This window comes from Physeter macrocephalus, chromosome 17 (assembly GCF_002837175.3).
Source record: "Physeter macrocephalus isolate SW-GA chromosome 17, ASM283717v5, whole genome shotgun sequence".
Lineage (NCBI taxonomy): Eukaryota > Metazoa > Chordata > Mammalia > Artiodactyla > Physeteridae > Physeter > Physeter macrocephalus.
The window spans coordinates 53,297,874-53,313,213 of NC_041230.1; the positions used below are offsets into that span (position 1 = coordinate 53,297,874).

The 15,340-nt window shown below is 47.0% G+C and overlaps 1 protein-coding gene across 1 annotated transcript in view; it reads right to left on the minus strand.

The window, feature by feature from the left end:
• Window positions 1–15,340, minus strand: part of MTHFSD (methenyltetrahydrofolate synthetase domain containing) — a 145,949-nt gene that overhangs the window by 83,671 nt on the left and 46,938 nt on the right. The window contains exons 12-14 of the mRNA XM_055079047.1: window positions 4,062–4,238; window positions 3,843–3,961; window positions 436–648 (exon numbers count right to left, since the gene is read on the minus strand). The gene's annotated coding sequence lies outside the window, so the exon portion shown is untranslated. The remainder of the gene's footprint in view (window positions 1–435; window positions 649–3,842; window positions 3,962–4,061; window positions 4,239–15,340) is intronic.

Genomic DNA, 15,340 nt, shown 5'->3' on the forward strand with positions numbered 1-15,340 from the left:
AGGGGTTAAGCGCCTTGCTGAAGGTCACCAGGTGGTCTGGCTTGGAAGTTCATACGTGAAAGCCCTAGGCCATGCAGCCTCAGCTCCATTCTGAATCACAGCAAAGTGTAATAGAGGAAAAGCCTCTGGAATAGCTCATATTCACGGAGTGTTTTTTAAGTGCCAGGCTCTAGGGGAAGTGCTTTCAGTGGCTCCTCCACTGAATCCCGACAGCAACCTGTGAAAGTGGCACAGTCAACGTCTCCGTTTTGCAGATAAGGAAAGTGAAGCTCAGAGAGGTTGTGTAACTGTCCCAAGGTCACTCAGGTTGGAATCGTGGAGCTGGGGTCTGAACTCTGGCGATTGGGCTCTGAGCTCACCCTCTTGGGAGAGTGTTGACTTCTAATGCAAAACCCAAGGGACAAGCCACACGATCTCCCAAAAAAACACTTTTACCATTAAAATGAGAAGTCTCGATGTTTTCAGGCCTGTCCTTGTGTCTTATTCATCCACGGTCCAGGAGTTAACAGAGCACACGGGATCAGCAGTGACTGAGGGGGTGTGAGCTCGGTTCACGATTGGCCCCTCGGGAGACACCAGCTCCTCAGGATGGAACCACAGAATCTTTTCCGAGATGCCTCCAGGTTTAGCTCATCCTCCAAAGTGTGCCTGATGGAATAATCCCCCCAAGAGATGCTCCAGAAAAACAGAGTTCCAGGGCCAAGTATGTTTGCAAAAGCTCCGAACGCTACACTCCCTCCTGGAGATTCAAAATGCCCCTCAGCCCGTGAGAGGCGGTAAAGGTCGTAAGATGCATAAGTTCCGGGGATCTCATGAACAGCGGGGGATTACAGCTAATAATACTGTATCATGCACGTCGCTGAGAAAGTAGATCTTAAGTGTTCTCACTACAAAAAGAAGTAGTAACTGCGTGCCAGGCTGGAGGCGCTGTTAGCTGATGCTGAGCTGGTAATCATTTTGCTACATATAAAGGTATCAAATCAACACGCTGCACGCCTTAAGCTTACACAATGTTAGGTGCCAATTATATCTCGATAAAGCTGGGAGGAAACTAAGGCACACCTCTCAAAGAAAAAATAAATAAAACAAGATGTTTCTCAGACTGATTCTTTACCCAACACGAGTTCATGTGCCAGATGCACACTGAGGCCAAAGAAACTGAAACATCAGAGTTTGGAGCAGAGAAAGGTTTGTTGCGGGGCTAAGCAAGGAGATGGGTGACTCTTGCCCCTAAAACCGAAACTCCCTAAGGGTTTCGGCAAAGCATTTTTAAAGGCGAGGTGAGGGAGGGGTGTGGTTAGTTGTTGCAAACTTCGTGGTGTCGGAATCTTTTGTTCTTGCAGTCTTTATTTGTTGCTTTAAAAAAAAAAAAAAAGATGAGAAACTATGATACTATAACGGGCCTTCCAATAAATCCACAACAGACAGCATTATGGGGAGGAATAGATAAATCATCTAGTGTTCACTAGCAGGAGATTTTTATTTTCTTTATTTTAAAAATAAATTTATTTTTTAATTTTTGTCTCTATTGGGTCTTCGTTGCCGCGTGCGGGCTTTCTCTGGTTATGGCGAGTGGGGGCTACTGTTCGTTGCGGTGCACGGGCTTCTCACTGCGGTGGCTTCTCTTGTTGCGGAGCACGGGCTCTAGGCACGCGGGCTTCAGTAGTTGTGGCACGTGGGCTCAGTAGTTGTGGCTCGTGGGCTCTAGGGTGCAGGCTCAGTAGTTGTGGCGCACGGGCTTAGTTGCCCCGCGGCACGTGGGATCTTCCCGGACCAGGGCTCGAACCCGTGTCCCCTGCGTTGGCAGGCGGATTCTTAACCACCGTGCCACCAGGGAAGTCCTGGAGATTTTTAAATACACACTTTTAGACCCCGAGAGCTCAAAGAGACAAAGATAATACATATATGGACAATAACACCATAACTAAGTTTGCTCTAGTAGAAGTGTATAGAACTTTATGCCCAAAAAGCAATACAGTGCGTGTCCCCTGCGTTGGCAGGCGGATTCTTAACCACTGTGCCACCAGGGAAGTCCTGGAGATTTTTAAATACACACTTTTAGACCCCGAGAGCTCAAAGAGACAAAAATAATACATATATGGACAATAACATCATAACTAAGTTTGCTCTAGTAGAAGTGTACAGAACTTTATGCCCAAAAAGCAATATAGTGATTTTTTTGGTGGGGGCCACATTGCACAGCTTGCGGGATCTTCGTTCCCCACCCAGGGATTGAACCTGGGCCTCGGCAGTGAAAGCTGAGTGCTGACCACTGGACCGCCAGGGAGCTCCCTGGAGTGATATTTGTATCCTGCCTCTTAACACATCCCTTTCTTCTTCCTATCGTCCTTTTGCTCGGCCCTCTGAACCCCATTCTGTTCTTTTATTGACGTGTTCTCAGTGTACTCGATGATTTAAAAATGGCTTGTGCTGGGGCTTCCCTGGTGGCGCAGTGGTTGGGAATCCGCCTGCCAATGCAGGGGACACGGGTTCGAGCCCTGGTCCGGGGGGATCCCACATGCCGCGGAGCACCCGGGCCCGTGCGCCACAACTACCGAGCCTGCGCTTCTGGAGCCCGTGCTCCGCAACGAGAGAGGCCGCGACAGCGAGAGGCCCGCGCACCGCGATGAAGAGCGGCCCCCGCTCGCCACAACTAGAGAAAGCCCTAGCGCAGAAACGAAGACCCAACACAGCCAAAATAAATAAATAAATTAATTAATTTTAAAAAAATGGCTTGTGCTAAGCATTGAAGGAGCATTGAATGGCATTTGCAAATTCCTTTGAGTTTGTGGCTTGGAAAGAAGGGTTATGTAAAGTATTGATAGCTCAACTACTTTCTCAGGGGGCGGGTTTGAAAAAATGGCAGATCAAAAGCTTCTTAAGAATGTGTATGGGTATGTGTTGGGAGTCTGTTCTGGCCAAAGGAAATCTCTGGCAGGTATTAATTTGAGGGAGAAAAAAGGAAGTTTTAAAAGGCAAGTCATCACTAGGAGGAAAAAAAGGGAAAAGGAAGAAAAATCACAGCACGTTTTAATTGCGACTCGGAAACTTTATAAACACAATTTACACATGTATCACTTATAATCATTTTCCTGGCCAGAGCAATAATTATGATAAATCCTTTGTCAACCCTGCTTAGGGGTCTTTATGAAGTAGTCGGAAATTAGTTCCCATACTAGAGAATACTTCAATAAAAATCCGATCCAACCCAGCCTCTCTGCACATGGAATTCCGCACGGCTTGTAATCAGATGTTCACCAAATCACACTTTTTCACTGCCAAACGCCTTGGCAGGTTAGCATAAACAAGTCTTGAATTCATTAAGTTGCATTTTTTAGTCTTCTAATTAGCTAAAAGTTGTACATTTCAAGCACAGCATGTCAAGAACTCAATTTCAAGGTATAATGATATGGCATAGGAGCAAAAGTCATGGCCTTTTGTCAAAAATGTTGGCTGATGACTCCCTGCTTCACTGGTCTTGGGCTGGCTCTGGGAGATGGGTAGAGAGGGGCTGGCAAGGAAGCACTCTTAACACATGGTCATTCTTCTTAAAAAGTCACCCACTCCGATCTCTGTCTTTTCCAACACCATCTGAGGTTGGGAGGCTAGAAATTAGGTCCTCCCACACGTTCACCTCACGCGAAACTTTTTCTTAAACACTTTCAGTTTTCTTCCCCCTCAGTGGCTTCACATCAGCAGACTCAGCCACAATCCATGTCTTATCATGATCATGTTGAAACATAAACATTTCTCTCAGTAATGTTTCACACACTCATCTGCAGTGCATTCAGGCAAAAACGACAGCGTCCTGATAGCATTCCAGCTCATTTGTTTAAACTTACAGTTAAGTAGCTTCGGACCACATAGAGAAGACTCAGGCTGGGGACAGCAAAAGCAGATTCTAAAATGTCAGACCTTAACGACCACCAGATCTGATTCTCTCCTGTGTTAAAACCGAAAGCTGAAAAAAGAAGAAGAAGAAAAAAAAAAAAAACCAATCAGGTTCAAAAACAACAACAACAGAAAAGTGAAAGCTGAGACCCAGAGGGGAGGAAACTCACTCAAGTGTACATGGTTGATTAGCAGCGGAGTGGGAATTTGAAGAGGATAATCGCATCTGCCTTTCAGAGCATCCTTCACTTTGCTGAGATGCTTTGCCTTTCTGATCTCATTTCACACTCCAAGGAGCCCGCGAATCAGGGAGCTGGGCACCATGCCCCCATCTCACTGCTGAAATACTGAGGAGCAAGAAGGCCAAAGGTCTTGCATGAGTACACGTAACCAGTGAGTGCTAAGGCTACAATCCAACTCTCCGTAAGTTCAGATCACGCCCTTTTCATTAGATCAGGGGATCCTGAGGGTTTCCATAAAGGACAAGAAAGAGTGTCCATGAGGCAGTGGCTTTCAAACATTTTTAAACACATCCCTAATAAGAAGTCATTTTACCTGGGTCTCCGGGGCAGTGGAGGATGCCACCTGGCCTCCATTCTCTTTTTCTTGCTTTTAGTACTAGAACCCCCTAAGTTTGAGTGGGCACCCAGTTGCTCGGCTGGAAGACTACATTTCCCATCAGTCTCCCCTAGCAAGTGGGTATGACCTGGAGGCTACCTTCCGGCCTATAGGATGTGGGAAGAAGTGTGTGCACCTCAGGTGGGGCCCTTGGAAAAGGAAAGCACCTGCCTTCCGCTTCCTCTCCACCCTCTCCTGTGGGCCGTACGGCTCGCTGCAGGCGGGGGCCAGGCCAGGCCAGGCTGATGAGGGTCACACCCAGAGGAGGTGGAACACCCTGGGAAGGATCTGGGGTTCTAGATTATCCCACAGAGCACAGCTGTCTACCCAGCCTGGCCCCCTGTCTACCTCTGGCTGGGTGCAGACAGGGAAGCAAACTTCTACCTTGTTGAGCCACTATATTGTGTGTCCCTTTAATACAGCAGCATAGTGTAGCCCTGACTAACGTGCCCAGGCTACACTCACACACACACGTGCATACTCATGCAAACACACACACACACACACGCACAACAAAACAGATGTTTCAGAGATGATGCCTCTTCTTACCATGTGAAATGTGCCTTGGTCTAGCCCATTCCATTCCATTCCATTCTGCCCTGCTCTACTTTCTTTTTTTTTTTTTTTTTTTTAAAAAAAAAAACAGATATGGCTGCTTCCCCTGACCTCATGACCCACTAATGGGTTACGACCTGCAGGACTAGAGCACTTGTCTAGAGACAATGCATTGACCTTTGCCGAGGGACCCTTGAGCAAAGCACTTTGCAAAAAGAGGTGGAAGGAAGCACCTACCCTGGCAGTTACGACAGATACGCACAAATGCAAAGGAGCACAGAGCTCGGGAACGACAGGGGCACCCTGTGGGCTGATCTCTGGAGTTGGTGGACGCTGCCCGCAGGGCTCCGCGGAGGCGAGTTCATAACGGGACGGGCACTGACTTTGCATCCAGTAGCATTAAAGCGTCCCCAGAGTCCAAGTGTGCACCTCTACACTCTCCAGCCACGCTGGCACCTTTATACACTCAAGCTCAGGTGTGCCAAGGACCAGGTGCCGGGAATATCGAGGCCCTGCTCCTCTGGGCAACTCACTCAGACCACCCATTCTCTGCTTTCCATTTTCTGGGAGAATTTTCATCTTCCTCGGGTCTGCTCCCACCTCTCCCCTCCTCTTGGCTAACTTTACAAGCAACAGTGGCATTGTAAGAAAGAGTCCTTTGGGCTTACATACTGGCCGCGTGGCCCTGAGGAAGTTAGGGGAACTCTTCAGTACTCGGTCTGTTCACCTGTAAACTGGGTGCAGTGGCACCTGTCCAGAGAGGACCGAACTCCAGTGAGAAGAGTCAGGTGGCTGGTGTTCTTGGGCATCTACTACGTGACAAGTATTAAATCGGGTACTGGGTTCAGAGAGCATAAAAGCGGTGATGTATGTAGGGTGCTGATGAGGGGTCTGGCTGGTTTTCGGGTTGTGATGTCACCTATCACGGTGTGGCTTTTACCATCATTCTGGGATAGCTGGCAGGTAGCAAAGGGTGGAGAGAGGATTTTCACCTGCAGAGCTGACAACAGAATGAAACTTTCATGGCAGTCAGGGCAGCCTCAGAGGGGAAATTTCCATCTCAGCAAGAAAAGGCATTCATTTCTACCTATTTGGGTTGATGGATTTGTCCACTGAAACCCGTTTGAAGAATATATATATATATATATATACACACATATATATATATATATATATACACACACATATATATATATTAAACGACATTTAGTTTATTTTGAGTTAAAATAAACCTCAGTAAATATTTTTGTGATCTCTCCTTACCCTGCCACAAATAAAATATAATGAGCTCGACGTTTAGATAATCCTCTGATTTTTCTCAGTAGACGTTTTAGATAAAAGACAAAGAGTTTCTTATTTCTGGGTTCATAAAACGTTCTACATTTATGGCTTCATTTTTCTGAAATCCAGATCAAAGCCTGGCTGTGAAATTTTACTGTCCCACTGCTGAGGGGTCTGTTGACTTACTGCATACTTCAAAATTCCCTGCTTCCCTCTAGACCCTCTGACCACCTTCTTTCTTTTTTTTTTTTTAAAAAAAGGACATTTGCATTCGGTGCTATTCAGGACCCTGAAGATGTAGGTTGGCAGAGTGAGGCTGGGGGAGCTGAAACAACATTTTCCTGGGTTCTGATTAGAAAAATTAACCGTATTCATAGCAAGGCCCTCTCCTAGAGCCCCTGATTCCCCCACGAAGCAAGATGTGCTTGTGCTGAATGCAAGTGAGGTTGGTCATTCATAGCCTGTGATCTCCGCCCCCTACCCCGTTCACTAGATGCCTTTATGATCTTTGTTTATATTAATCCCCAAAGAACTAAGCTTCATTTCATTTTATTTGGTAGAGAAACCCAACAGCGAAAAGTTCAGGAGACCCAAATGTTTCCATAATTGCTTTGAGTTCTGAATGTATTTCAGGCTGACAGCAAAGATAAAAAGCCCCTTGCGGTCTGGTGTTGGGAATCATTTTTCAGTGCTGTGTGTGGGAAATTGAGCCTGGGCTGTAACGGGGTGGGTTCAGGGACGCTGGAGTTTTCAGACTGCAGTGAAATGGGCCCCGGCTGTCACTTTAAATCATCCTTGCATTTCAGGCCTTGGTATCAATCACACCTCGGATGAACAGCACCAGGTTGGAAACAAATTTGGGGAGAAGCAAACAGGGGGCGGCCAGGCTCTTGTTTACGTCTTCTGTCGTGTTTCTTAAATTGTTCACATTTTCTTTTTCCACCCACTTGGATAATTCCTGCTTTCAGTGGTGACGGAAATGAACAGGGGCCAGAATACTACAAGCTATTCCCATGATGATTGCAGCTGAGACCACAGGCCAAACCATGGATGTGTCATGAGAAAAGCCAGGTCCTGCACAGCTTCCTGGGCTGCAGAGGCTCCCGGGAAGTTTGGAGAACTGGGGTCTTCCTCCCCCATAACAGGGTGGATCCACCCAGGATCTGCTCTTTGGCACTGTCTCAACTTTTTACCTTTATTTTTCCCATCTGAATAATGGGCCCATTTTGCGGTGCCAGTTCGTATAATTCTAAAAATCTCTGCAAATAATTTCAATATGGCTGTGAAATACACAGGAAATTGAGATCCTTAGAGCGAGAAGAGTCCTGCATAGGGCATTTTCCTAGGAACTCAATGATGCCTCTAAACTTTTCCAGTATCTTAGGAGCCATTCCCACATGGAGTTCAGTTTGGGGGGAAATTTCAGGAAGCACTTAGTTTGAGCAGTGGTTCTCAAACTTTTTGGTCTCAGAACCCCTTTACAATCTTAAAAATCACCGAGAGTCCCAAAGAGTTTGGGGTCTGTGCGTTGTATCTATTATTATTCACTGTATTAGAATTTAAAACTGAGAGACATTTAGAATATTTATTTTAAAATAGCAATAATATACCCATAACCTGGGGCTTCCCTGGTGGTGCAGTGGTTAAGAATCCGCCTGCCAGTGCAGGGGACACGGGTTCGAGCCCTGGTCTGGGAAGATCCCACATGCCGCGGAGCAACTAAGCCCGTGCGCCACAACTACTGAGCCTGCGCTCTGTAGCCCGCGAGCCACAACTACTGAGCCCTGTGTGCCTAGAGCCCGTGCTGCATAACAAGAGAAGCCACCGCAATGAGAAGCCCGCGCACTGCAACTAAGAGCAGCCCCCGCTCGTCGCAACTAGAGAAACCCGCGCACAGCAACGAACACCCAATGCAGCCAAAAATAAAAAATAAAATAAATAAATTTATTTTTAAAAACCCCTTAACCTACATAGTTCACTTTTAATGAAAAATAACAGTATGTTCCCAACCCCCGCCCCCAAATCAGTGAGAAGAGTAGCATTGTTTTAACGTTTTTGCAAACCTCTTTGATGTTTGTTATAATAGAGAACAACTCAATTTTTAGTCTGCTCCTGACTTTGTTGTACTATTGGTTTGGCCAAAAAGTTCGTTCGGGATTTTCTGTAATGTTTTACAGAAAAATCCAAATGAAATTTTTGGCCAACCCAATACGTTTTGATTGAAGTATAAGAAGAAAATCCACCTCACACAGATAGTTGGAGAAGGGAGGAGTATTTTGATAAGGTTCTCCAGATCACTGTAGCTTCTCTTCTTTGATACTACACCAAAATTTGACAAGTGCCAGTTTCATAAAGGTTAGTTGCAATGCGGAATCTGAAACCCCGTGAATGGACTTTTAATTCTCTGGTGCATTAAAATCCGTTGGTGTAACTGGTGTCTCTGGCACTCTGAATGGATCTTTTACCCGAGGAAGGAAGGAAATCACCAAGCACCCACCGCGCGCCCATTCTTTCTGTTACATCGTTGAATTCTTTCCCGCATTCATCCATTATTGAACTGAGCACATAAAATAACCAAATACTATACGAAGCACTGGCAAAAAGTGAAGTGGTCAAAGACCAGCTCCTGCCTCCAAAAGGAGCTATGAAATGGAAAGAGGGTGAATGGGGGTTAGACCTCGATTGAAATCCAGCTCAATCTTTCACTGTGTTGACGTTCAGAAGTAAACAGATTTGTGAAACGCTCCTTAGAAAACAAAACGCTTTGAGGTTCAAATAAGCTTGTGAAGCACTTCCTCCCTCATGAAGATTCTGAATACACAATGGGAAGATAAGGACTCTTTAAGTCCTTTAGTAAAGAAAACCTGTTTAACCCAGCATCTTCCAACCTCACTTGATCACGGGCTCTTTTGCACGAAATGCCTGCTGGCCTGTTGACTAAGCATGAGAACATCAGACTTGGTTCTGCTGAGGTCTCCTAAATCGCTGGGTACCCTGGGAAATTCTCACCATCAGTGGACGCTGGGGACGGTAAGACCTGCTCCGACTGCCTTGCCCCAGGTTATGCCATTTAATTCTTAGAGCAATCTTAGAGGGGAGGGGGGTATCACTACACCTGCTTTACAGCCGAGGAAGCAGAAGTTTAGGGACGGTAATAACTCACGAGGTTGCTCATCGGGTTTCTGGTGAAGCCAAGACTCAACCCAGATCTGGCTGGTAGACACCACCTTGCCTGACGGTCAGGGTCTCTTTGCTTGGTCTTTTGCATTGACTCACATTGCCTTCTTATTTGCATCTTGCATTTTATCCAACTTTTGGCCTCTTAGGCTTATCTCTTGGCTGGACTGCAAGCCCCTGGGGGGGTCAGGGATGGCTTCTTTGCCAGCTGATTTCCGCTCAGTGCCTTCTCTGTGCTGGGTGTTCAACGACGTGCGTTAATGGAATGACTGAGCCCACGCTGGGCTTCTTTTCCAGCCAAGTGCTCAACTCCTGGTGCCCTGAGTGTCCGTGCTCTGGTCTTTGGGGCAGGGGTGGACCAAAAGGCAAGCTGATTGTTCTCCTCATCCCTCTGTAAATGCTGCTTAGCTCTGAACCCGTCCTGTCTACACACTTAATGCTATGTCTCCCGGCTGCAACCATGCAGAAGACACAACCCAGAGACCCCGCTGTTGTCTGGTCCACGGGGAAGGGAAGACGTTCTTCTAGCGCACAAGGCCACAGAATAGATATGAGCCATTAGATGGGCAGCTCCACGGATACAATGCCTAAGAAAAGGGTCAATTCTTTGCTCAACTTCTTAAAGAATGTGTTTGGAAGTGTGATTTTATTAACTCGCTTGCACATATTCATTTGGTTTCTACCATGTTCTCAGCACCATGAGCTAGTTCAGAGAAGTTGAAGACCCCAGTCCATGAATCTACTCTGAATTTATTTAATCAGAGTTTCTTTGCTGTCAGGGTTTCCATAGATTTTTTTTTTTTAAAAGAAAGCCAGAGACCTGATTCATTTTCATGAGTATTTCACGCAAACCTGCTTTCTATCAAATCATCTGTGTTTCCTAATCTACAAAAAGATGTGTGTTAATTCTTTTCTTTCTCAGAAAGTGTTTGTGAACTTTCAAGGGAGAAAAAAAACTTGGAAAAATGAATAGCAATTTCAGGAATTTCCAGAGTAAATGAGGCTTTGAGCAGAGCCTATGATCAGTGTGCATAATTCATTAAAAACAAATCACTCTGCAGAATTGGGTAAACCAACATCCTAAGACCGTCTCTGTGTGCCACGTGGCGGCCATTCAGTCCATGGCTGTAGCTAATGAAGCTCTTTATATAAATTTGAGAGTAAACAGATTTGGACAAACTGATTTGCTGGGAAAGCAGCAGCCGCTATCCCTGCCCAAATCACACAGGCCCTTAAAATGTGGTTTGGAGAAAATTATCCTTCTAGAGACGTGTGTGTGTGTGTGTGCACGCGCGCAGGCCCACGCGCCCCGCGTGCATCGTGTAGGATTATTTTGCATTTACTGCAAAGCTCTGGAGACAGAGACTCTGTGTTTTAAATAACTAATCGCTTTCAAATTGGGGACCAATTAAGAAGACAAGAGCAGTCATAGAACCGAGCTTGTGCCGTAAGAACAGGTGATAACATAGTGAACCCTGTTCTATGCCCCGTGTCTTATCACCTTCTCGGCAACCCTGTGAGATACTACAGCCCAGGCTGAGCTAGGGGAAGGCATTTGCACTTCATACGTTAAGCATCTTGTAAGCAGCAGACTGAAGACTGCAGAAACTCAGGTTTTTGAGTCCAAAGTTCTGCGCTTTATTCATAAATCTGGAAGATTCTTTGGAAGAAAAGGAAACTGAGAATGCATATCTTATTTACCAATTTGAATGTAAAAGGGTAATTCTGGACCCACGTGTTCCAGATTGTAGATAGGCATATGGTATTTAACGTTTTTAGTTGTTTCTGTTTTCTTTCTGTTTGTTTTGCTTCATTTTAAAATTATCCTAATAGGAGACAGTCAACTTAAGTTCAGAATTATGACTCAAAATATGCCAGTGAACATAGTTCTGGACTGTTGATGGAGCTCCGCAGGAAGGAAAAACATTATCACTTTATCTACACAACGGTTCTCGCCTGGCGCTGGACAGAGTTCTGTAATGATTTCATGACTGATGTGAAAATGTCACCTAGTCTTAGGCATTTAAAATATATTACGGTGAGCTCTGTAAAAAGCAACAACAACGACAACAGTGAGGTTTCGCCCTAAAAGCACGTTCCTATGCCGACAGATTAATTCCGGAAGTAACCCTGAGCTAAATGTTTCCAGAGGCAAAGCAAAGGATCTGTGTGGTGCGGTGACCAGGACAGCTCTTAGAAAAGTTTTTCCAACTTGTTTTGCAACCTGGGATCTTGTTATTCCTTTGTTGACTTAGCTGTTTTCACTAGATTGAAAGTGGCCATTTCTGGCACCCCTCTCGCTCCACTCAGTGTGGAAGCCAACCTCAGATACGGAAGTATCTCTTCCTAAATAGACATCCGTGCTAGGCTAGGTTCACGGAGAAATGGTTCGCAAGGGTGAGCCATGGCAACTCGTCATTTTCTCCCTGTGGTCTGGATTCCTGAGGAAAACGTTGACTCTTTTCTGATGCTTTTCCACCTTATTTACTTGGGGAAAAATCACAGAACACGTGAATATTCGGAACGGTTTCCAGAACGATTACACTTGCCGGCGAGCGATTCGTTCACGTTTCCGCCACATAGAACACCATGCCATCCCCCCACCAAGCCCTTTCTGGGGGAAATCAGGAAGGAAACTCAGAGACTATGTATACTTCAACACGGTGGATTCTATTCCAACGAGAGAAGGACCAAGGACCTCCTGACCACCCGTGTTTGCCTCTATTTTTCTGAACCATCTTGGAGTCTGCCTGGCCGAGTTTCTGTTCTCTGGTGCTTGTGGGCTGGCTGGCGTTGGCCCTGGTCAGGAGGAGAACAGAAAAATCCTCAGGGAAAGTACAGGATATGACAGAAAACTGAGCTGGTGAATCAGGGGTGGGCTGGTCTCCATTGTGTCAAAAGTGCAAGAGTTCTAGAAGGTTGTGGGCAGGAAATGGCATTGCTGAGTCAGAGGAGAGGACCTTGCCCCGTGAGTCAGGACCCTCGACAGACACACCTTGGGGCGTAGACGTAGATGAAGCCCCGGAGACAGCTGCGGAGGGGTTAACGGAAAAGAGAACTCACGAGCTTGTGGAGTGTTACTGCGTCCCAAACCTCAGTGCATTCTAGGGAAAAAGATATCTTGAGATACGGTCTTGGGCAGGTTCCCTAGAAGCAGACACTGGAGCAAGGTTGTGGGTGAAAGGGGTTGGTTCAGAAGGTTCACAGAGAAGACAGGTTGAGGAGGAGTGAGGAAGTGGGAGCGGGAAAGGAAGGAGGCCAGGCCAGGGTGAGGCTTCAAGCAAAAACCTCAGCCACCGGGGCTGGCTGCTGGGCAGCCAGTGTGCCCACAGGTGGTCAGGAGGTCGGAGGGCACGCGGGGGCGGTGCGGGGGCCGGCTCGCACTGCATCAAAAGAGCAGACTGCGTGCTTCCCAGCCCCATGCTGAGCGACGGCCATGTGGGAGTATTTACACCACGGGAATCAGCAAATGCTACAACTCAGGACTTTTCTTGGGAGAGGTAAGCATTTATCAGCCTGGGTGGACCTCTGACAAGGTCTGGCACGGACACACCCAGCAGACATTTACCGAGTAGTTCCTGTGTGGCAGACTCAGGTATAAGCATTCCTCTGCACATTAGCTCTAGTCCTCACAACGATCCCATGGAGAAAATACTATTTATCATCCCCATTTACAAAAGAGGAGACGAGACGGAGGCACAGAGACGGCAGGTGATTTGTTAAGGACAAGTCAGCCCGTTCATAAGGGTGGAGCTGCAGCCAAAGCAGTAGAGCCCCCGAGTCTGTGCTCTTCAGTGTGCAATATTCAACCATGCAAAATATACAGGCTTGCGCCGCACAGAAAAGACTTTCCTTGACGATGAGAAAGCATACGTTGTGGAGGTCATTCACTGCAACATGACTTGCCATTGCAAAATATTGGAAATTACCAAAATGCCCACACCTAGGAGATCCGGTTGGATAAACTATGGCCCATCCACACAGTGGAGCCCTACACGGCTGTAAAAAGGAATGAGAAGGTTTGATCCGGACTGATATGGGGCGATATCCAGGGAGCGAGGTTACGGGGGAAAAAAAACCCCGGGTGCAAAACAGAACGCATAATGTGCCATATTTTTGCATATAATATATATTTATTTCGTATGTGTATCTCTTATGTACACAAATAGATATGTATGTGTGTACAATGTGTGTGTGTGTGTGTGTGTGTGTGTGTGTGTGTGTAATATTTTCCCTCCTCCAAAAGACATGCAGGATGGATAAGCCAAAAATCATTAAGGAGATTGATTACCTAGGGGGAATGGGAACGGGTGAAGGATTAGGGGAGGGAGTGGAACTTCCAAGTATTCATTTCTTGAATCGTTTTGATGTTTGGAACTAAGGTACTGTTAACATTTTCCCTATTTAAAAATTTAAGTCCATGAGGAGGGGGGAAACGTCTGCAAGGTTGTAGGTACGCTTGCTCGTGTGGGCCCTCTTTGCGACGGCGGTCCTTGGCACGAGGGATTGTCACAAGTCACTCACACACGTGCCTGTGGCTCGTACTGCTCTGAGGGAAGCCCCGTCACAAGGGCTACGACATGGCCCCTGGGTGCTGAGGGCATGGGTGCTGCAACAGAGGCCAGCAATGCGCTCCTGGGGTGGCCACGTGTCAAGAAAGGGTTCCCAAAGCCCAGATTTGAGGGTGCTTGGAAACAACAGGGAATCATCCAGGAACTGGCAGCATCCAGAGACCACTCTCTCCATGTTGCAGAAGACAGCTCTTAGGGGACCCCCGGGCAGTTATGTTCCTCGAGCAAAGAGTCTGGTCATGACCCCCAAAACAGGGGTCAAGAGGTCACGGTGATGGGCTCTAGGTCAAGACCTCGGAGTTCAGCTTTTGTTCAGATCGGTGTTTGCTGTCCCCCTTTTTGTGCCAGATCCTCTCTCGTGGGGGCTGAAAGACTTGCTGGAGACAGGGCCAAGCGAGTCAGCAGATAAGAGACTGTGAACTTCCCTTCCCACTCTGAGCAGCCCAACCAGGCTGTGTATTTCATGAGAACAGCTCTCTCTTGAGGTTTGTGCTAATTCCTTTTCCCAACTGGGCTGGGAATGCCATCAGACAGCTGCACTGGTGTGGTCCAGTGCGTCTGTGTCTGTCCTGACAGCCACCGGAAAGCGCGCAAATCCACAGACACAGGGAGGACATTTCGGGGACTGGCAGCCGTGTGAAATCAGAGCTCCGTGTTTGAGAAGAAGGGTTGCATTGCTTGGTTTTCCAGCTCATTCTTGGGACTGGTTCTGATTTCACATCCCTGGTCACAGGGGCTGAGTCACCTTCTCATCTAATGTAGAGGAAAGAGCATCAGTTAGTGCAGACCAACCCTGTATGCTTGTCCTGGTTTCTTCTCTTCCAAGCTGTGTGACCTTGGAGCAGTCCCTTTCCTTCTCTGCACCCCAGATGATACAATGGAAATACTGCTATCTGCCTGCATCCAGGGCTAGACCCGGTGGTCTGCTGAAAGCCCTCAACCACTTACCTCTCTGATAGCAGCAGCTCTGGGAACTGAACCCAGTCTTGTCCATTCAAAGCCACCAGCCTTCCTCCCGTCCCAGAAGCCCATGGGGTAAGTGCTTAAAGGCGCAGCCTCCATTTTACTTTGCCTTTTACTGAGCACGGGACTCAATCCCTCCGGCCCTCAGTCCTCTCTTCTTTACGAAAATGGGCCAATACTAGTCCTATCTCCAGGGGTTGATGAAAGACCAGACATGTTGAAGTCTCAGAATGGTACAAAGAACGTTGGCTGTTGTGGCCATGGTGCCTCTAGACACACGTCCG